Here is a 24189-nt window from a genome sequence, read left to right as displayed (position 1 = left end):
AGCCTCTTCCATTAAAATACCACTGGTCACCAGAAAGTTCTTTCTTATGCCAGAATCTAGCTCTTTTTTAATGGTTCTCTCCTGGTCCTTGTTCTGCTTTTATCAGTAGCAAGAAGTCCACCTCTTTCCTCTGGCTTCTTAAATATTTAAAGACCACCACCACCTCCCTTCCTAACTCTCTCTAGGGTATCCCTGGACTTGCAGGAAGGAATTTCCCCAGACACTATGTGGTTCACCAAAAATATTCATGCCTCCTTTGAAATGACATCTATACCTGAACACCGGATACCAGATGAGTTTCACATCTAGTGCTAACTCCATATCAATTTCCTGGGATGGGTAACAGCTACACAGAGCCCTGTATTGAGAAAAAATCTGAACCCAATCTAAGGTTAGCAGGAAAGAACATAGAGTTTGATTAGTGACGCCTTAGGGAGAAGCAGATACTCTCCAGAGCTGCACTAACTACTACTCTGGATACTGTCTGACAGCCTAGGGCACAGGGGAGCTATTACTGTCTGTGATCTAAATACTCTATTTTCCTTAATGCTAAATTTGCATCAGCTTTGCTAGTCAGCCAATCTCATGAAAACAACAACTAAGACACTCAGATTATTCTTTAACTTAGTTACAGCAAAGCCTATTTTCATCCGTGCTGTGGTGCTGCTTTTCTTCCTAGTTTACTAAAAAAATGAAGAATCTGGAATCGTGATCTCCTTGTGTGGCAGTTTCAGTCCTAACCCTTCCTGGTTGTGTGATTGTGGGCAAGTTATTTGAATGCTCTGAGCCTCTGTTCATCACTGAAAATGAGAACAATAAGTACCTACTCCAGTGGGCCCATTGGTATCATAAATAAGATATTATGTGAGAAAAATTTGTAAGTCAGAAGGTGAAATACAAATACTAGTTAATGTTAGGAGCCTGATAGTTTTGGCTGGCCAGCTAATTTTTTACCTCAGCCTCTTTGTCTTAGGGGATTTCTTCTCACTGGACAAACTGACATCTAGTAGGGGATTAGAAACAAAAGTACAAGCAAGAGGAATGGGCACACACTAGATACTCAATGAATGGACTTGCACATGAATGTAAACTGGTCAAGGGAAAGAATTTCGGCCAAGATGAAAGTGTTTCCACCATGTTGTCAAAGCAAAATGATGAGTGAAATCCAGAGTGCCTCTCCCTGGTTGTTTTGATTATTCAAGGCCAAAGATGTTTGGTTTGGGATGATTTGTGCTTTCCATTTGCTTACACAAATCTACATTGCTGACCTCATGCTTTTGCCTGCGAAAGAAAATATACCCATTTCTCTGGCTGTTGTCAGCAACACATTAGCGTAGCTCTGCACCATATGCTGCGTCAGGGGCGACAATCCTAAATCTACAGGACCAAGCTGTTGTGCATGAATGAATAAGCATGTGGCAGAGACCCAGGAGGCCTGAAACCACACGCTCCGCCTAACATGGGCAGTCACCACCTGCTCCAGTGGGGGGTGTCCAGGAGCAATGTGACCCTATGGTGCCAGATCTTCAGATTTTTCAAGAAAATCCACATATCTGGATTTTTATGTGACACGTTCCAATTTTAAAAACACTTGCTGTGTTTCTGACCTATAGAAATGACAATGTCATATGGTTCAACCTAATATAATCTAGAGATATAAAAACTGTTCCCATTTTCCTGCTATGTGGGAAAACACAGGAGCCCTCACCCTTCAAAAAAATTTCTTTTTTTTGCACACACACACGCTATTAATAACAATAGCTAACAGAGAGCTCTTCCTACACAGAGGTATACATCTAGATAAACCCTCATTTAATCCTCCCAACACAGCTGTAAGGTTGGTACTATGTTTAATCCTATTTTACAAATGAGACCCAAAGCCCCACCATCAGTTTTTAGTGACACATATGTACGTGAATACATGATCCCCTTGCCAACAGAGCCAGAGTCCTTCTGTCTCTTGAATTTCAGGAAGAAAAGTAAAATGTATTTTACTGCCCATGTGCCCAGAGATGGTCAAGGTGGGGTGAACAGTGAGTCTCCTGGCTGCTTCTGCTAACTTTAAATCTCCATATGCCTTGTGTTAGTCCACTAAGGCTGCCATAACAGGATAATACCACAGGCTGGGGGCTGAAACAACAGAAATTTATTTCCTTGTGGTTCTGGAGGATGGAATTCCAAGATCAAGGTGCCAGCAGGGTTGGTTTCCAGCCAAAAGTCTCTTTCTGGCTTGCAGATGGCCAGCTTCTCTCTATGTCTTCACATGTCAGACAGAGAGAGAGAGAGAGAGAGAGAGAGATCTGGTGTGGTATCTCTTCCTCTCCTTATTTTTTTATTTTATTTTTTCTAATATCTCTATTGGAGTATAATTGCTTTACAATGGTATGTTAGTTGCTGCTGTATAACAAAGTGAATCAACAATATGTATACATATATCCCCATATCTCCTCCCTCTTGCATCTCCCTCCTACCCTTCCTATCCCACCCCTCTAGGTGGACACAAAGCACCGAGCTGATCTCCCTGTGCTATGTGGCTGCTTCCCACTAGCGATTGATTTTACCTTTGGTAGTGCATATATGTCCATGCCACTCTCCCAATTTGTCCCAGCTTACACTTCCCCGTCCGCATGTCCTCAAGTCCATTCTCTATGTCTGCATTGTTATTCCTGTCCTGCCCCTAGGTTCTTCAGAATCATTTTTTTTTTACATTCCATATATATGTGTTAGCATACAGAATTTGTTTTCCTTTTTCTGACTTATTTAACTCTGTATGATAGACTCTAGGTCTATCCACACCACAAATAACTCAATTTTGGTTCTTTTTATGGCTGAGTAATATTCCACTGTATATATGTGTCACATCTTCTTTATCCATTCATCTGTCAATGGGCACTTAGGTTGCTTCCATGTACTGCTTATTGTAAATAGAGCTGCAGTAAACATTTTGGTACATGACTCTTTTTGAATTATGGTTTTCTCAGGGTATATGCCCAGTAGAGGGATTGCTGCATCATATGGTATTTCTATTTTACTTTTTTAAGAACCTCCATACTGTTCTCCGAAGTGGCTGTATCAATTTACATTCCTACCAACAGTGCAAGAGGGTTCCCTTTTCTCCACACCTCTCCAGCATTTATTGTTTGTAGATTTTTTGATGATGGCCATTCTGACTGGTGTGAGGTGATAACTCATTATAGTTTTGATTTGCATTTCTCTAATGATTAGTGATATTGAGCATTCTTTCATGTGTTTGTTGCCAATCTGTGTATCTTCTTTGGTGAAATGTCTATTTAGGTCTTCTGCCCATTTTTTAATTGGGTTGTTTGTTTTTTTGATGTTGAGCAGCATGAGCTGCTTGTAAAATTTGGAGATTAATCCTTTGTCAGTTGCTTCATTTGTGAACATTTTCTCCCATTCTGAGGGTTGTCTTTTGGTCTTGTTTATGGTTTCCTTTGCTCTGCAAAAGATTTTAAGTTGCATTAGGTCCCAATTGTTTATTTTTGTTTACATTTCTATTTCTCTAGGAGGTGGGTCAAAAAGAATCTTGCTGTGATTTATGTCATAGAGTGCTCTGCCTATGTTTTCCTTTAAGAGTTTATACTGTCTGGCCTTACATGTAGGTCTTTAATCCATATTGAGTTTACTTTTGTGTATGGTGTTACAGTGTGTTCTAATTTCATTCTTTTACTTGTAGCTGTCCAGTTTTCCCAACACCACTTATTAAAGAGGCTGTCTTTTCTCTATTGTATATTCTTGGCTCCTTTATCAAAGATAAGGTGACCATATGTGCGTGGGGTTATCTCTGGGCTTTCTATCATGTTCCATTGATCTATATTTCTGTTTTTTTGCCAGTACCATACTGTCTTGATTACTGTAGCTTTGTAGTATAGTCTGAAGTCCAGGAGCCTGATTCCTCCAGCTCCGTTTTTCTTTCTCAAGATTGCTTGGGCTATTCGGGGTCTTTTGTGTTTCCATACAAATTGTGAAATTTTTTGTTCTAGTGCTGTGAAATATGCCACTGGTGGCTTAATAGGGATTGAATTGAATCTGTAGATTGCATTGGGTAGTATAGTCATTTTCACAATGTTGATTCTTCCAATCCGAGAACATGGTATATCCTTCCATCTGTTTGTATCATCTATAATTTCTTTCATCAGTGTCTTATAGTTTTCTGCATACAGGTCTTTTGTCTCCTTAGGTAGGTTTATTCCTAGGTATTTTATTATTTTTGTTGTAGTGGTAAAAGGGAGTGTTTCCTTAATTTCTCTTTCAGATATTTCATCATTTGTGTATAGGAATGCAAGAGATTTCTGTACATTAATTTTGTATCTTGCTACTTTACCAAATTCATTGATTAGCTCTAGTAGTTTTCTAGTAGCATCTTTAGGATTCTCTATGTATATATCATGTCATCTGCAAACAGTGACAGTTTTACTTCTTTTCCAATTTGGATTCTTTTTATTTCTTTTTCTTCTCTGATTGCTGTGGCTAAAACTGACAAAACTATGTTGAATAATAGTGGTGATAGTGGGCACCCTTGTCTTGTTCCTGATCTTAGTGGAAATGGTTTCAGTTTTTCACCATTGAGAATGATGTAGGCTGCAGATTTGTCATATATGTCCTTTATTACGTTGAGGTAAGTTCCCTCTAAGCCTACATTCTGGAGGATTTTTATCATAAATGGGTGTTGAATTTTGTCAAAAGCTTTTTCTGCATCTATTGAGATGATCATATGTTTTTTTCTCCTTCAATTTGTTAATATGGTGTATCACATTGATTGATTTGCGTATATTGAAGAATCCTTGCATTCCTGGGATAAACCCCACTTGATCATGGTGTATGATCCTTTTAATGTGCTGTTGGATTCTCTTTGCTAGTATTTTGTTGAGGATTTTTGCATCTATGTTCATCAGTGATATTGGCCTGTAGTTTTCTTTCTTTGTGACATCCTTGTCTGGTTTTGGTATCAAGGTGATGGTGGCCTCATAGAAGGAGTTTGGGAGTGTTCCTCCCTCTGCTATATTTTGAAAGATTTTGAGAAGGATAGGTGTTAGCTCTTCTCTAAATGTTTGAAAGACTTCATCTGTGAAGCCATCTGGTCCTGGGCTTTTGTTTGTTCGAAGATTTTTAATCACTGTCTCAATATCAGTGTGTATATTTTCTATTTCTTCCGGGTTCAGTCCCAGAAGGTTGTGCTTTTCTAAGAATTTGCCCATTTCTTCCAGGAGGTCCATTTTATTGGCATACAGTTGCCTGTAGTAATCTCTCATGATCCTTTGTAGTTCTGCAGTGTTGGTTGTTACTTCTCCTATTCATTTCTCATTCTATTGATTTGAGTCTACTCCCTTTTTTCTTGATGAATCTGGCTAATGGTTTATCAAGTTTGTTTATCTTCTCAAAGAACCAGCTTTTAGTTTTATTGATCTTTGCTATTGTTTCCTTCATTTTTTTTTTCATTTATTTCTGATCTGATCTTTATGATTTCCTTCCTTCTGCTAATTTTGGGGTTTTTTTGTTCTTCTTTCTCAAATTGCTTTAGGTGTAAGGTTAGGTTGTTTATTTGAGATGTTTCTTGTTTCTTGAGGTAGCATTGTATTGCTATAAAATTCCCTCTTACAACTGCTTTTGCCACATGCCATAGGTTTGGGATCATCGTGTTTTCGTTGTCATTTGTTTCTAGTTATTTTTTGATTTTCTCTTTGATTTCTTCAGTGATCTCTTGGTTATTAACTAGTGTATTGTTTAGCCTCCATGTGGTTTGTATTTTTTACAGTATTTTTTCCTGTAATTGATATCTAGTCTCAGAGCGTTGTGGTCGGAAAAGATACTTGATACGATTTCAATTTCTTAAACTTACCAAGGTTTCATTTGTGACCCAAGATAAGATCTATCCTGGAGCATGTTCCATGAGCACTTGAGAAGAAGGTGTATTCTGTTGTGTTTGGATGGAATGTCCTATAAATATCAATTAAGTTCACCTTGTTTAATGTATCATTTAAAGGTTGTGTTTCCTTATTTATTTTCATTTTGGATGATCTGTCCATTGCTGTTAGTGGGGTGTTAAAGTCCCCTACTATAATTGTGTTACTGTCAATTTCCTCTTTTATGGCTGTTAGCATTTGCCTTATGTTTTGAGGTGCTCCTATGTTGGGTGCATAAATATTTACAATTGTTATATCTTCCTCTTGGTTTGATCCCTTGATCATTAGATAATGTCCTTCTTTGTCTTTTAAGTCTTTATTTTAAAGTCTATTTTGTCTGATATGAGAATTGCACTCCAGTTCTCTTTTGATTTCCATTTGCATGAATATCTTTTTCCATCCCCTCACTTTCAGTCTTTATGTGTCCCTAGGTCTGAAGTGGGTCTCTTGTAGACAGCATATGTACAGGTCTTGTTTCTGTGTCCATTAAGCCAGTCTATGTCTTTTCATTGGATCATTTCATCCATTTACATTTAAGGTAATTATCAATATGTATGTTCCTATTACCATTTTCTTAATTGTTATGGGTTTGTTTTTGTAGGTCCTTTTCTTCTCCTGTGTTTCCCATTTAGAGAAGGTCCTTTAGCATTCGTTGTAGAGCTGGTTTGGTAGTGCTGAATTCTCTTAGCTTTTGATTGTAAAGGTTTTTTTTTTTTTTTCATTTTAACATCTTTATTGGAGTATAATTGCTTTACAATGGTATGTTAGTTTCAGCTTCACAACAAAATGAATCAGTTATATATATACATATGTTCCCATATCTCTTCCCACTTGCATCTCCCTCCCTCCCACTCTCCCTATCCCACCCCTCCAGGAGGTCACAAAGCACCGAGCTGATCTCCCTGTGCTATGTGGCTGCTTCCCACTAGCTATCTACCTTACGTTTGGTAGTGTATATATGTCTATGCCTCTCTCTCGCTTTGTCACAGTTTACCCTTCCCCCTCCCCATAGCCTCAAGTCCATTCTCTAGTAAGTCTGAGTCTTTATTCCTGTTTCACCCCTACGTTTTTCATGACATTGTTTTTTCTTAAATTCCATATATATGTGTTAGCATACGGTATTTGTCTCTCTCTTTCTGACTTACTTCACTCGGTATGACAGCCTCTAGGTCTATCCACCTCATTACAAATAGCTCAATTTTGTTTCTTTTTATGGCTGAGTAATATTCCATTGTATATATGTGCCACATCTTCTTTATCCATTCATCTGATGATGGACACTTAGGTCGTTTCCATCTCTGGGCTGGGTCATATGGTAGTTCTATTTGTAGTTTTTTAAGGAACCTCCATACTGTTCTCCATAGTGGCTGTATCAATTTACATTCCCACCAACAGTGTAAGAGGGTTCCCTTTTCTCCACACCCTCTCCAGCATTTATTGTTTCTAGATTTTTTGATGATGGCCATTCTGACTGGTGTGAGATGATATCTCATTGTAGTTTTGATTTGCATTTCTCTAATAATTAGTGATGTTGAGCATTCTTTCATGTGTTTGTTGGCAGTCTGTATATCTTCTTTGGAGAAATGTCTATTTAGGTCTTCTGCCCATTTTTGGATTGGGTTGTTTGTTTTTTGTTATTAAGCTGCATGAGCTGCTTATAAATTTTGGAGATTAATCCTTGTCAGTTGCTTCATTTGCAAATATTTTCTCCCATTCTGAGGGTTGTCTTTTGGTCTGTAAAGGTTTTAATTTCTCCGTTGAATCTGAATAGGATCCTTCCCGGGTAGAGTAATCTTGGTTGTAGGTTTTTCCCTTTCATCACTTTAAATATGTCCTGTCACTCCCTTCTGGCTTGCAGAGTTTCTGCTGAAAGATCAGCTCTTAACCTTATGGGGATTCCCTTGCGTGTTATTTGTTGTTTTTCCCTTGCTGCTTTTAATATTTTTTCTTTGTATTTAATTTTGGTAGTTTGATTTATATGTGTCTTCGCATGTTTCTCCTTGGATTTATCTTGTATGGGACTCTCTGTTCTTCCTAGACTTGATTAAATATTTCCTTTCCCATATTAGGGAAGTTTTCAACTATAATCCTTCAAATATTTTCTCAGTCCCTTTCTTTTTCTCTTCTTCTTCTGAGACCCCTATAATTCGAATGTTGGTGCATTTAATGTTGTCCCAGAAGTCTCTGAAACTGTCCTCTATTCTTTTCATTCTTTTTTCTTTATTCTGTTCTGCAATAGTTATTTCCACTATTTTATTTTCCAGGTCATTTATCCGTTCTTCTCCCTCAGTTATTCTGCTCTTGGTTCCTTCTAGAGAATTTTTAATTTCTTTTATTGTGTTGTTCATCATTGTTTGTTTGCTCTTTAGTTCTTCTAGGTCCTTGTTAAACGTTTCTTGTATATTCTCCTTTTTAGTTCCAGGATTTTGGATCACCTTTACTATCATTACTCTGAATTCTTTTTCAGGTAGAGTGCCTGTTTTCTCTTCATTTGTTTTGTCTGGTGGGTTTTCACCTTGCTCCTTCATCTGCTGTGTGTTTCTCTGTCTTCTCATTCTGCTTAACTTATAGTGTTTGGGGTCTCCTTTTCACAGGCTTCAGGTTTTAGTTCCCATTGTTTTTTGTGTCTTCCCCCAGTGGGTATGGTTGATTCAGTGTGTTGTTTAGGCTTCCTGGTGGAGGGGACTGGTGCCTGTGCTCTGGTGGATGAGGCTGGATCTTGTCTTCTGGTGGGCAGGGCAGCATCTGGTGTTGTTTTTTGTGGTGTCTGTGACCTTATTATGATTTTAGACAGCCTCTCTGCTAATGGGTGGGTTTGTGTTTCTTTCTAGCAGGACAGGAACACAATCTCTTCCTCTTCTTATAAGGACACACATCCTGTTGGATCAGGGCCCCACCCTCATGACCTCATTTAACCTTAATTACCTCCTTAAAGGTCCTACCTCCAAATATAATCACATTGAGGATTGGGGCTTCGATTTCTGCATTTGGGGGGTGGGGATAAAATTATGTCCTTCTCACCCAACATCTTCTACAGATAATCAGCCTCTTCTGTCTTTTTCTCTTTTCCACCCTTACCCTTAGACTTCTTCCCATCCAGCCCATGCCATTCAGCCATTTCCCTCTTTCTACCCTATTCTTTGTGTCCTTCAGTTCATTATTCTACACAGCTTCTCTTTTCTCACTTTCTGTAAGCTCCTCTTCATGCATTCTCCTCCTATTTCTCTCTTCCTCTACTTTCTCAGCCTTTCTCTTTTCATCCCAACCATCACCTTCTCCAAAGTCCTCTCCCCTCTCTTCATTTTCCTCTTGTCCTCTTCTCCACAACAACCCCTGAAGTCTAAATTCTATTTTTTGTTTGTTCATCTTTACACTTCATACACTGTAGCATGTACACTCCAATAACTGGAGTGCCCCAAGCAGTGCCTGGTACATAGTACAAACCTCATAAGTGTCAGAATGCCCCTTTTACACAGGATTTGAGGCAAGTTAAAAGAAATGTGCAAAATGAAGCAGTTTAAGTGGAAGTTAAAAAGTCAAAGCCCCGAGGCAAAAGGGAAGCAAAATATGTGAACCACAAGACCCAATTTGGTTACTGTGATTGAGCGTGAAATTTCACGTCCTGGCAACCAAATGCAGAGTCCTTTCAGATTTAAAGTGACCCATGTATTCTCTGGTGTGCTGGGGTAAAGTACTGGAGGAGAAGAAATGAATTCCTTTCCTCTTGCCCTGACCCAGGCAACTGTTTTCTCTATATCTCAGCTTTCTTTTCAACAGTTCGTTAATCTCTCACTGGTTTTCCAGTGCTGTATTGTGTTAAAAGCTCACTCAAATCCTATTTAGAATACTGTTTTATGTAGTAAAGAATGCAAATCTTATAATGAAGGCAATTTGTAGTTGAAGGCATTGCTAGGAGGTTGCTAAAGGATATCCACAGTATTGTCAGTGTCGTGTCAAATCCAGAACTCACAAAGCAGAGCCAGCAATATTTTATTTGTAGACAATCAACTAGAATGTATAAATTATTACTGGCAGATGATTATAATTCCAAATCCCTAACACAAATAAAAGGAAACCCAGAGCATCTTGATAAGAAAGTTTTTGTTTTTGTTTTGTTCCTGGAAGTCAGTAGAACAGCAGTTGTATGTGTTTATATTAGTCTCAAGATACTTAATTTGCTGACCTTAGTATTTCAGAAAAAAAATTGTATGTATTATATTTGTGGGAATAAAAAATAATGGTTTGAGATTTTTATCAAATATGGAGAGTAGTTATGTATGGAAAAAAGTTTACTGAATGTGGGTTCAAGCAACAGCTGTGAAGTTCATGGGAGAAAAATATCAGATAAAGGGAAGAAGGAAGGGAGGAAGGGAGGGGAGAAGGAAGGAGGAAGGAAATGTTTCTCTGAATCTTTTTCTACTTTCCCCTACAGATACTCAGTTTCCTCATCTTCCCTTACATTGTACTATTTCCTCTTTTCTGTCACTGTCACCTTCCCTCTGAAGCCTGAAGAGAAACCTGTATCTCCATCTCAGACTACTCCCTCTCCATGAAAACCTAGTCCTTTATTTTCAACACTTTCTCCTGAACATAGAAATGTAACCATCATCACAGATTTTCTGTATTGTTACTGACTCAGCCATTATCCCAAAATATGCCTAAGGCTATCACTGTTACACTAGACTCTGGACACCACATGCCAATAGGTCCATTGTCAAGCTAAAGTAGAGGTAGCTTGTGTGACCAGAGGATGAGAAGTATTAAAACCAAAGCACACAAACAAGGATTGCAAGGTCCTCCCCTGGAGATGGGAAAACTAATGGGAGATGCGAGTATGATTTCAGGTATTTGAATATCTCCTTCAAGTAGGACTTTGGAAGCAATTCTCCAAGATTTGGCATCAATTACTTAGGATTCTAATACAGAGAGGATTTGACCCGAGTTAAAAATCACAGTTTTGTCATTTTTCTAGGCTTGTGTCCTTGGGGAACTAACTCTGCCCACCTCCATTTCTTTGATGTAAAAAAATGAGGATAATAATATCCATCTCATTGAGGTTGTTATGAGGATATACCATGGTGCTCAATCAGTCATAGCTAAGATTAATATTCCTGGTACTTCTGTTGAAATGCAATAGAGGAGAAAGCATTAGATACACAGAGTTATTGTTTGGATCATAAAGCATAAGATTTCCTTTCCTTCCTTCCTTTCCTCATTCTTTTCCCATCATATCCAGCCGTACCTTGAACCTGCATTCAGTAAGCTTTCTGGTTAACCACAAGTGGCAGATTTCCTTTAGCAACACTATAGCAAAAACTCTAACTATAAATTGCCTTAACTGCAACACTTGCCTCCTTTATTACAGAAAAACACACTCTAAGAACAGGATTTGAGGAAGACCCCAAAAGAAATTCAGAAGATGTGAAACAGAGCTTTACAATATTATATAAATAAAAGAGAAAGAGAGTCTTAGCTGTGGTTCTCAACCCTAGCTGCACCTTAATCATCAACAAGGGAGCTTTGAAAAAACCTAAAGCCCAGTTTGCACCCCAGACCATTACATCAGAATCCCTGATGCTGGGATCCAGGCGTAAATAATTTTTAAAACCCCCCAGGTGATTCTAATATACAGCCAAGGTTGAGAACTGCTGTTTTAGAGAAAGTTACTAGCCAATAGTGTGGAAAGCTGCAGAGTTGAGGCTGGATGTGTACACACTGGTGTGAGCACATTGATAATGTTCTAAACTCTAGAGATACTTTTCAGGAGAGCTGTGGGAACAGAAATCAGGCTTGAAAGGAAGGAGTGAGTGGCTAGGAAGAGTCTACAGCAGGCGTAGCTTAATCCTTCAGCAAATATGGTGGACCCCAGAAGGGAAGAGTGAGGAAGACAGCATGAGGAGTTAGCAAAAGCAAAACAAGTTATTTCTAGAATATGGGAGACCTAAGCATATTTGAACCAAAGCTGAGTCTACCACATCTTGTACACTTCCAAATTAAATTTGGGGAAATAGTGAAAAACTGTTTGCACTGATCAAATAAATTTCATCTTGATGATTTCAGATACATCACAGGCTCTTGACCAATTATGCCGTCTCTTTATGTCTAACCACTCCTTTCATTTTAACTGCCATTTGTTCCATTTTCTGCTGTGTGTCAAATATATCACTTGATGGCCGCTCTTAATCCTCACAAAATCCTGTAAAGTGGCTGCCTCCCATTTTACAGATGAGGAAACTTTTCAGATGAGGAAATTAGATTCAGAGAGGCCCCGTGGTTTGTCCAGAGTCAATAAGTGACAAAACCAAGATTCGAACTTGAGTCTCTATGACCCCAAAGCCCACAGTCTTTTTACCCTGCTCCCGTGCCTCCAGATAAAGCACAAATTCAATCCTTGGAGAGTTGCGTGCTTCCTTCGAAATCTGCAAAATGACAAAAACTATGCCGTGAAAGGTGGTGTCCTGGCTCCAGGACCTGTGGATGAAATGAATGAAAAAGTGAAAATATATCAGAGGCTGCAGAAGGGCTTGAGCAAGGTACAAAGCATTTCAGAGAGAGGTGGGCATGAGGCCTCTCATCATTGACACAGATGCGCAGGAAGATAGCGGAGGGGCAGCCAGAATTGAGGTTGCCCACAGCAGACAGTAACCTGAAAACGCTCCATGCGCAAGTGCAGCGGGGTTTGGACAGCAATGGTCATTCTCAACATCGTTCCTCTCTGCCATCTGCCCATGCCTTCCACCTTCCCTGGACTTATCATCCTTGCTGACTTCTGCCTGCCAAATCATCCAACTTGTGCCAGCTCATTTGGCCATCTTCTCTTGCTCAAACTGAATCTCCACGTCCCTTGATTACCCCTGAAAACTGATCAGTATCCATTTGCAAGCAATATTTTCCTCCTAGTACGTCCAGGTATATAGGGTCCAGAGGGCTGTTTGATTTCTGGGATATTAGCTTAGAGGAGAATGAAATTTAATAAAAAAGTATGAGTTCCAAATAGCTGCATCATCTGTGTCAAAGAGATGATTTCCATTTGGGCTGCCACCTGTAGATATTATTATCAGTTATCCCTTATACCCAGATGGGGGAGTGAGCAAAACATTATTTTTCCTTCCAATCAAAAGGCCTGGAAATTGCTGATGCAATGTCCACATGAAAGAGCCAGAGATATTTTGTGTTGCCTTTTTAAAACATATTTTAATATTATATTTTAAAAGAAACTGGCCAGCAAGTTCATTCCAGAACAAGTTTTAGACTCTTTGAGAATCAAGTTGGGTAAGAACATAACAGAGGCTGTTTAGTTTGAACAGAAAAATTGCCAACATGCCCATAAAAGGAAGAATAGGCTGAACATTTTCTTTTGGTTCTTATTTTCAGATTTTCTTCAAAAATTAGTCTAATAAAAATTCAAGAGAAGCCATGCAATACACCTATGAAATACAAACACTTCAGGTAGAGCTTGTATCTCAGACCAAAATCAGTCCAGGGAACATGTGGTAATTTGGACAAGATTCCTGTCTGTAATGTCCCAGATTGATTACAAGATTCATCAGAAGGAAAGCTGGGGCATTTGCTAAGTGCCAATTTTGTGTCTGGCATGTGCCTTACACATGCCAGACACCATAATGGATGAACATTATCTCATTCAGTCCTCCCAGTTACCCCTTCAGAATGGTATTAGTCCCATTTACCAAGAAAGAAAAAGAAGTAGAAAATGTGGCAAGTGTATGGATAAGATATGAGTTGAAGCATAGATTGAGACTACTATTTATCCAAACTGTGTTTGAATCAGTGAATGAATGAAACTTAGAAGGTAACAAAAAAGAAATATATTATATACTGAGTTGATAAGCCTTGTATTCATTTCAACACTTGGAAACTGGAAGCCAATGTTTTGTGTGAGTCTAAAGCTTCAGTCAAGGGACATCCCAATATTTGTGGATCTCCATGAAGAAGCACCACCATCTCCTCTTCCTCCACAGCAGTTTTTGTTGTCGGCTAGTTAAGTGAACTTAATCCTCATCACAATGCACTTTCCAACTAGAGAAAATGAGAATAAGAAGTCTTAAACATCAAAAGAGAGAAGTTGGACTGGGTCTTGAAAGGATACAGACCCACACACCCAGTGGAGAACAGAAAAAAAGATATACAGATGGAGTCCTTGGTGAAGGCCAAGTATCCCTGTTTGATCAGAGAAGAATGTTCCGGAAGGAAAGCAGTGAGATGAAAGCTAGATAAGGGTTGGAGAAGTTTCAAGCCATGAAGGACACAGAATACAAGAGAGGTAATTTTGACTTTATTTTCAAGGAACTGGGAACGCATCAAAGGCTTTTGAGTGAGGGAGACAAGAAGGAAACAGAGTTTTAGAAGGATTAAGCTGGCCATGGTTTGAAAGAGGGACTGGAAGTGGGGAGGCCAGCTGGGGGACTTTCCTCAGAAGAATTCCATGACACTCAAGGCCATGGCTGTCGGGAGGCTGTGCATGCCATTTTGGCTGTGCTGTGTGCTGTTTGGATGAGACAGGCATCTTTAGGTTGTTTGTGCTCTGTCCAATGGGCTCCCATGGAATGGCCTAATTCCTGTGACCTTTGATGTGGAAATGTCATCCTGACAGTGAGCGAATTCCAGGAACTCTTCCAGCAGAGAACACCTACTAAAGAAGGGGGCCCCCACTACCAGGATGTTGACCTTAGGAAGCAAGGAGATGGGATGAGAAGCAAGCTGCTTGGGGAAAAAAATGTGCTTGACTCTTAGAGAATTGTTTCCAATGCCCTAGAACACAAATTTAAACTACGGCCTCAAAGCAGGAATGGCAGAACATGAAGGGCTCACTTGAACTTCGCACTTAAACAACAATTTTCCATAGAGACATTGTTGCCTCACCCCACCCCTGCTCTGCACCGCTGGGTCCTTGCTTTTATCAGAGCAATCTCCAGAGTCCATTGCATTAGGGACATCCTAACCAGACCTTGCTTTTCGTGGGTAGTGGGTCTATGCATAATTCAAGAAGACGGTGTAGGAGAAGAGGCTGGAGAACTAAGATTGCATCTCAGCTCACTTAGACATCTGATCTTGGGCAAATTCCTTCAGCTGCAGAATAGTCATAAAAGCACGAGGATGAGATGAAATAATACACATGACAGCATTACATTCAAAGTAAGGGGCTGACTACAGAGGTCAGCATGATCATAAATCAATGCCTCCAGAGCCAGGCAGGAAATGCAAATGAATGCAATGGGTTGAGTGAAGACCTGAAAACCAGAGCTTCCATGCTCTGGTACCAGTTTCTCGGACACCCTCAATTTACTTCCCAATGTTTAAATAATAGCAACTAATTCAGATCACCTATAAAACCCCAAACAAAGCAGTGGATCAAATTCAGCTGTCAGTTTGCAGACATGGACTGGCTGCTTGAAAACTGTTACACTCAAACCCCAGTTCTGCCACTTTCTAGCTGTGTGTGTTAGACACGTCTCACACCTTCTCTGAAGCTTATTTTTCTCATCAAAGAAATGTGGATAAGAAGGGCAATGTAGAGAGCAGTGCTGGAGATTAACTGAGATCAGGTGCCAGCTCAGCAATCTGGAGGTTGGAGCTGGGGGATGGAAGCCCCGTGCTCTGCCAGATATTAACCCTTTAGTTACTGGTCTGCAGAGAAATCTGCTGGGTGGGAGATTGGCACAACAGCTTTCACCAAAGTTCTTCATATATTTTTCAGTCTTCTTAATGCTCAGTAAGTGTCAACAGTTATTTTTATTAACTGAAGTATAGCTGATTTACAATGTTGTGTTAGTTTCTGGTGTATAGCAGTTATACATATATTTTTTTTTCAGATTCTTTTCCAACATAGGTTATCACAAGATATTGAATATAGTTCCCTGTGCTATACAGTAGGTTCTTCTTGTTTATCTATTTTATATATAGTAGTGTGTATATGTTAATCCCAAACTCCTAATTATCCATCCCACACTTTCCTCTTTATATTTTTTTTTGGCTAGACAAGACTTTTATTGGGTACAAGATGAACATTTTTGATAAAGAATTATAGTAGAGATCTTAAATGAAGATAACAAGGTTCAAAGAAGTTTAGTCAAAAGACCAAAGCAGATCCAGACTTGCCATCTGCCTTGGAATATGGGATTATTACCTGTTACCATTTCTCTGCAGTGCTTCAAGATGCTATTACTTGTTACAGGGCTTAAGAAGCAACTATCCCCTAAATAACGGTACCTACCTCAGAGGGTTATTATGGAGACTGAATAAATACGAAATAGTGTCTGGCATATAATAAGCTATTATTGAAGGCCCCGGGAATCCTATACTGCCGCTCATAGTTCTTGCTTGTCTGAATACTGGAGGGGTAGGTAGGCTGGGGTAGCCGTGTCTGGAAGGTGTCTAGAAGGGCACCACATGATATACAGAAGGATTCTCAGTCCTGAATCTGCCCTAGCCTCAAGAGCCCAGGAGGAATCCACCTTTGCCCCACTGACAGCCCTCCCTCAGGACAATGATATGAGGACAAGAAAGAACTACCCTTAAATCAAGGATAGAAACCCAGGGAAGCCACGAGGTGCTCAGCACTGTGCTTTTGACACAGAAAGCCCTACCCTATGAACACCAGTGCTTGTGTTTGTCTCCCCCTCCCGCTTTTAGTTCCAAAGCTACTGAAGCCTATATCGCCGATCTTTTACAGAACAAGTACCAGGCATTTATCAGAAGAGGTCAAGCTTCAGGTTTTCATATCAGCCCTCCCAGTAGTATAAAAGTAAATGTCAGTAATCTCATTGGGCTCTTAACCTGCAACCCAGCCTATGCATAAATTGCAGTGCCTTGGCCAATACTATAGTAGGTCTTGCTCTTCTCCAGATATGGTGAAATGAAACACCTTGCTTCAGGTCCATTCCCTGTATCTACTTGCATTTCCCCTCAATATAATTTCCTGATTCTGAGGCAGCTCTCACACCTCATTTTCCCCTAAAGAGGGAAAGCAAAGAGTAAATTCCTCTTACACTCAAAGGCTAATGCCCCCCTAAAATGAAGAATCAACAAGGTCTCAGCTCAAGTTTAATAAAACTACAAAAGACCAAAAGTGATACCCTACAACTATACGCATCAGTTTGCCTGCCCCATAATACAGCTCAGGCCATTCCCTCCAGAGGAAGAAAGGCTGGCCTCCCCAGCCCCTGCAGGAAAGGCCTGTCCTGTCCCACACCACATCTGGGCCGAGTGTAAGGTCTGTGTTTTAAGCATGACAACAATACAAAAGACAATAGTTTTGTTCTCATGGCCACCTACTGCAGCCTGGCCCTAAAATGGCCCACTGCTCACTTCTGCTTAGAGAAATATTCTTTGCTCTTCTGGACATCAGGCTTGATGGTATCACTGCCAGGATTGCAGCCAGCTGGGCATACTTCCCCATGTTTGTCAGTAAACTAGAAGGCCTGAATTAGTCTCAGTGTCCCATCCATAGAACTGCCAACAGGAAGGTCATTTATGGTAATCTGTCGAAGGATACCTCTTATCATCAATAATAAAAAGGCATGAATGAGATGCCTTCATTGGCCTTTAAGACCCCATAGTCCTGAGCAATTATGTGCTTGGGGTCTGATATCAAGGGAATGTTCATGGGTCCCAGTCCTCCTTGTTTCTTGGGTGTGTTGATCCATGCCAGGTGACAGAAGTAAGAATCTACAGAAGCACCAGTCACTTGGCAGTTGAGTTTCTTAAATTCTTCTGACCTATCACTGAAAGCAATGATCTCCATGGGGCACACAAAGGTGGAGTCAAGAGGGTAAAGGAAAAACACAACATATTTTCCTTTGTAGTCAGATAGGCTGATATCTTTGAACTGACCATCTGGCATTACAGCAGTTGCTTTAAACGGGGGGCACGGTGCCCAATTTTGGCATTTTCTGAAGACATATTGCTATCAGCAGTTCTCACAGACAAACCACAGAGGACAGTCAGGAAGGAGACATGCCCCCTTTCCTCTCTGGTAACCATAAAGTTGTTTTCTGTGTCTGTGAGTCTGTTTCTGTTTTGTAAATAAGTTCATTTGTATCAGTTTTTTAGATTCCACACATAAGTTATATCATATGATATTTGTCTTTCTCTGTCGGACTTACCTCACTTAGTATGATAATCTCTAGTTCCATCCATGTTGCTGCAAATGGCATTATTTCATTCTTTTTTATGGCTGTGGTATATATATATACCACATCTTCCTTATCCATGCATCTGTTGATGGACACTTAGGTTGCTCTCATGTCTTGGCTATTGTAAATAGTGCTGCAATGAACATTGGGGTACATGTATCTTTTCAAATTAGAGTTTTGGTCTTTTCACAACAGTTATTTTTGAGGCTCGTTAAGGTTCACTGCTACTCCCCATCCAGATTTTCATGTCACTTGAAACTGTGCTCTATGTTAAGGGAGATTAAATAGGAGGAAAACACAGGCCCTAACTATTAGAGGACAGACTATATTTAAATAACTCATCACAGAAAAAGACAATGTCACTAGACTTGGGCTGTCCCAGACCCCTGACTTGGCTGGGTTTGGCCTCCTCCATCAAGGTCTGGCAGGTGTAATATCATGGTCTGGCTCACTGAAAAGCTTCAAGCACTCTACTTGGACAGCCAGGTATCCTCTGAATAATCAGGGCTTTGGGATTGGGGTGGGTGACTAGGCATTTGAGAGTTGGGTTCTGTGAGCAAAAGGACTCCATCAGTGTTTTAAGAACACATATAGTCAATTCTTGCTGTTCACAGTAGCTATGTCCTATTTAAGGTCATTCCAAAGGCTGAATTAGCAAATTCATTTCTCCTAGGGGAAATACAAAGTTAGGTTCCTGGAAGTTTCTGGTCACAGCATTTTCAGCAATTGACCTACACATACCCTTGTGTTACATGTGTTTCTGTTTAAAGACACTTTAATACATATTGTTGATTCATTACCATTGAATGCAGGCAACAGAAATGTAACTCATGCCTGAATGATGCTTATCTAACACACATATTTTCTCCATAAAGCACATCACAGCCTTCTTGTGCACTTAGGAACACTAGACAGCACTTCTCCGCTTGGGGGTCAATTTAAACAGCAAAATCACCAACAAAAACCAAAAAGTGCAAAAAACATGACAGTACATAAACTGTGAAACGGATACTTGTTTATAGTACGAAAGCTGAAAGAAGAAAGTAATCCATAGCCTTGGTGGACCTCAGCTGGGAACATGCATGTCAGGTGACTCATATTTTTGCAGTTCTGTGCATATCCGCAAACGACCAGGAAAGCACTATGAGTATTGATTTGGGGTTTGCAAATAAATTTCAGCAAGTAGGCAAATTTGCAAAAACAGAATTCACAAATAATGAGTATTGACTGTATCTAAAAGTTATTCACACACTTAACATTTGCATTTAAACTCAGCCTGGTAGGACTCTGGTCAGTTTCTATCAACTCAATTTATTTTTAAAATGTGTAAGTATTAACTAGCACAGAGGACATCATGGATGTTGAAAAAGATAAAATGTTGCATTGTAGAATTGTTTTTTTTTTCCTTGAAAGGACACAGACAACAACTGGAATTATCCCTGGGACATCTTACCAAGATACTACATCAGCTATTTGCATATTTTAGCAAGAAATTTATAAAAAAAAAACTTCCTCCTATTAAGACAGACTCTTTTCCTGGGACTTCTACTAATTGATCCTAGATCTGTCTTTGAGAATTACCCTGAACAGGGTCAAGCCTCCTTCCACACGGTGGTCTCTCAAATATCTGAAGATGCTACCGGTTCCCTCTTTCAAGTTGGCAATTTTCCACATTCAAAATCCCCATTCCTCATAATTACTCTAATTTCACCATCTTTGTTGCTTTCTTGGAACATTGTTTCTAATCTATCAGAAATTAACTGCCATGTCCTGCTTAGGCTCTAGAATGAAATGAGTAGCCTCAAATTCTGCTGGTTAAGGTATCAATAAACAATTTTACTGAGGAGTACCTTAGCAATATATGTGACACTCTTTAAAATAAGCACATCCTTCCATGTCTTAAAGTTTATACTAAGGAAATTATTATGAACATGTGCTATAATTTAGTTACAGGGAATTCCCTGGCAGTCCAATGGTTAGGACTCTATGCTTTCATTGCCAACGACTCAGGTTCAATTCCTGGTCGGGGAAGTAAGATCCCGCAAGCTGCGTGGCACGGCCAAAATTAAAAACCCACACAAAAAAATAAACAAATAAAATTTAGTTTAGATGTTCATTACAGGGATCTTTATTATCCCAACATGTGGAAACACCCAAGAATAGAACAATATTAAAGAAATCATGGCACATCAATACAGCTATTAAAATGACAATGTGAACAAATCTACATTGACTTACATAGGTATTTATAAAATTGTAATAGAAAAGAAAATTATAAAAGAGTGGTTACAATCTGATTACATTTTATTAAAACATCCATCTATAAGAAAGGAAAACATTCCCAAGAGGTTAACAAAACTCTCGAAGTTTAGTTCAAAGTGTTTCCCTTCTTCTTTATCTATTTTTTTCTACAATAAGCTATTACATTCATAATTTAAAAAACACAATCCTGTTCAGTGTTTTAAAAGATTACAATTAAAACAACACTTTGGTAATTCCCTATTGTTTTCAGGAAAGAGTCCAAACACCTGGCTTGGGACACAAGACTTCTTATGATCTTACCTCTTAGGTTCCATCACCTAACTGGCCTCACAAGTAATTTCCACTTTGGTCATAATGAACCATCTGAAATATCCCCCGTTTTTATCCTTGCTTTCCACCTCACACCTTCTGCTTGAGATATCCTCTAGGTTTAGAAACTGGTTTGGGGAGATTATCCAGAAATTACACAACTGGCAAAGCCAGTCTTGGCTGCCTGACTCCGAAACCCATGCTACCTCCCCAGGATCAGAATGAAAAACTGACACAGTCAACCTGATACTTTTCTAATTATCTTGGTGCCATATTTAATCTTAGCATGGGCAAGTGAGTCACTTGAGCATTTACAAAGTTATCTGGAAGAGAAAGAAAACCCTGAAATACAGCCTGTTCCATTGACATATATACAGAAGGCCAAAATGATTTCAAAAATGTGTTTTTTCTTTTGGAGAGGAATGGTCCAGGGTATTTGGAGCAATATTTTAGCCAGAGAGTAAAGCCAAGTTCGCCAATCTATGTCCTGTGTGTCAGATTTCGCTAATCTGGCCCACTCTGACTTCTTCTCTTTCATTATAAGAAGTTAATATTGAATTTCAAAACCCAAATGGCATAAATAAATTCCAGATGTCTTCCCAAATTCCTAAATCTCACATTAGAATAAGGAGAAACTTCACTGTATATGAGTAGAGGGTTACATTTTAATTCACTGAAAAGCCAAAAGGATCTCTGGGCAATTCTTCAGCCTTTATTTCACCAAGAAAACACATGAACTCTTTGGACTTTCTTAAGGAAATGAGTCCTCAAGATTCACAGCCCAGCTGTCTGACATATGTTCTGCTTTATTTCTCCCCTTAAGAGGTAAAATAACATCGTCATGAAATGCAGGGCCCTGAAGCCAGGCTACCTCAATTCCAATCCAACTGGGTGATTTGGGGCAAGTCACTTAAACTTTCTATTCCTCAGTTTTCTCATTTGGAAAATAGAGGAATAGAGAGGGATAATCATAGTACCTACCTCACAGGGTTGTTATGGAGATAAGTAACTTAATAATTTAAAGAATTCAGCACAGTGCCAGCCACACAGCAAAATGTTTGCACTCATTATTACCTAAGAGGTGTAAGTATGGAGAGCTGATGGAGCCCATCTTAATGGTTAGAAATTATTTTCCCTTCTTCTCCTCCAGATAAAAGGGCTTAATCCAAGGTTAAGGAGGCTCTCATCCTTCCGTGAGTGATTAATAATCTAACTTCAGATCCCAGACCTTTCCCCTCAGCCTGGTCCAGACCCAGACTTACCTATCCGAGTCATCGTTCCTCAACCTTCTGCCTTAGCCATGCCATCCCACCAACTTTGCATCCAGGATAACTCCACTTACAAAAATGTAAAAGCTCTGTCCTTGGAGGATTTGTGGATGCAGTTTCACACCTCCAATTAATTATAGGAGATCATATATGTAAGACACCAAAGTGCCGTAAGTGCTCAAAAAAATTATCATTTTCTTCCTTTTTTCCCCACCGCCATTAATGTCTGATTTCTACGTTTGCAGAAACATTTAATTATAACCATGTAAGACCTTCAGTGATCATCTTTAACAGAGAATTTATAGTCCACATATCCTTTAGCATCTCAGTTTCCCACCTCTAGACCATGCATCCGTGCTAGAAAGCAACTAAACAAACAGTGCTATTTCATACATGACGTGTATTCTCACCTCTCAATAACAATGAAAGCTTGTGTAATATTTTAGTATGTACAGATCCCTTTCACATACATCACCTTACTTTGATATCAACTCTTTAAGTAGGTTGTTGTTATCGTTATCATCATAATTTTGCAGTATGGAAAACTAAAGCCTAGACCAATGAAAAGGCTTGCCCCAAATCCTGCAACTGGTAAGTGATTCAGTGGGGATTTGAAGCTGGATTCTCTGCCCTGAAAGTCTTTGCTTTTCTTCTAGCAAATTTCACTGCTGAAGTTCTAAGATTAAAGAATGCAAGCCTTAGAAGAAGCCTTATGAATTCCTTGCTTGCATCACTTTCCATTGGATGTCCTTTTTTATTTTAAGCTCTGATTTTTGTTTTCTTTTATGTTGCCATGGTTGGCAAAATCAAGCTCAGCACAGTCATTTAGCCAGCTTGGAGCTGTTTCTGTAGGCTATCATGATTGTGTATTGGATGACTGGTTTAAAAAAAAAAGACATGTTTAATTGGTGTTTTCTTTCAAGCAGCATTTTGTTATACTGCAGCCAAATAATGCCTCATTTAGAAAGAAAAATGAACTATTCCAGAAAGTTTGTTCAAAAAAGAGGCCAAATCTTTTGCAACCATGAAGTATTATACACAAATCTGAAAATAGTCCATATTGAGAACAGGGTGGGAAGGTGAAGTAGAGCTGTGCCAGTCAAGAATGTCTGACTTCATGTATTATAACAGAAACTCAACTTCAGTGTCCTGGCTAAATAGGGGCTTGTGGTTCTCACCTAAAAAGAAGTGAGTTTGGAGGTTTGCAGTTAAGGGTTGGTACAATGGCTCCACAAGGTCATCAGAGACCCAGGTTCCTTCTACCTTTCTGCTTTTCCATCTTGGTATATGACTCTCTTTAGCAGGATCACAAGATGTCGAGTCTACATCAGTGTCATAACTGTCTTCTGCATGAAGGCAAAATACAAAGAACAAAATCTGAACAGGTGACACCAGCTGTCTTTCCCCTTTTGGAAGTTTCCCAGCAACATCTTCCATCAACCTCTGTTTACATATTTTTGTCCCTACTGGGTGGGTCACATGACCTTCAGTGACCACAGGGAGTCTGGGAAGATGGGTATTTACCAGGTGCCATTGCTGCCCCCAAACAGATGAGACCTCTGTTAGTAAGAAAGAATATCAAAATCGGCATTGAGAAGCAACTAACAGAGTCTGCCAAAAAGACTACCATTCACTGGGGTCCTGCAATGTGCTAGACACAAACTAGAACAATGCTAAAAAAGAAAGAACACTATCCTTGCATTAGAACTAAAGAAAATGATATCCAGAGAGATGTGAAATGTGAAATGCATTTTTCTCAGAAGATCTCCATGTGGATTTTTCTCATGTGACAATTCCTGGCACAGAATAGACACTCAAAAATGGTTTTAAATATTTCCCTTTTCTTTGTCTTCTCTTGCAAAGGAAATTAGAAATGCAGTACCAGCTTCCCCTTGGAGTGCCTTTATATCTGCATTGTCTAATTGATCTTGTTATGATCTAACTATAGCTACTGGTCTGGCCAGTGTGTCCATATCCCCAACCTCTGGCAAACACAGCACTGCTGACTTTGTTAGATCATGTCAAATTTTTCCTGCATGATATATTCTCTATTTTTGATTTTCTCTCCAGAGCTGTAATGATATTGTTTTCACTTGCAATGTCATCAGCTAAGACATAAGTAGCCTTTGGTTTGGTTTTTATCAGCATCTTCTTTTGCTTGGCACTTAGTAGGAGCTCAATAATATCGATTGAACAAATGAATCTCAGCTTCATCATTTACCAGGTGTGTGATCTTGGACAAGTTTCAGACCTACCATGATGAGAGAAAATAAATGC

At 39.4% G+C, this 24189-nt stretch overlaps 1 protein-coding gene and 1 pseudogene across 2 annotated transcripts in view; one reads left to right on the top strand and one right to left on the bottom strand.

The window, feature by feature from the left end:
* The window catches only part of C1QTNF7 (C1q and TNF related 7), a 137022-nt gene that overhangs the window by 8372 nt on the left and 104461 nt on the right, over positions 1-24189 (top strand). The window lies entirely within an intron of this gene.
* On the bottom strand, positions 17197-17840 carry LOC101282189 (peroxiredoxin-1-like; annotated as a pseudogene).

Source organism: Orcinus orca, chromosome 4 (genome assembly GCF_937001465.1).
Source record: "Orcinus orca chromosome 4, mOrcOrc1.1, whole genome shotgun sequence".
NCBI classification, from domain to species: Eukaryota; Metazoa; Chordata; class Mammalia; order Artiodactyla; family Delphinidae; genus Orcinus; species Orcinus orca.
Note: the sequence above shows the minus strand (reverse complement) of the source record. Positions and strands in the feature narration are given on the sequence as shown.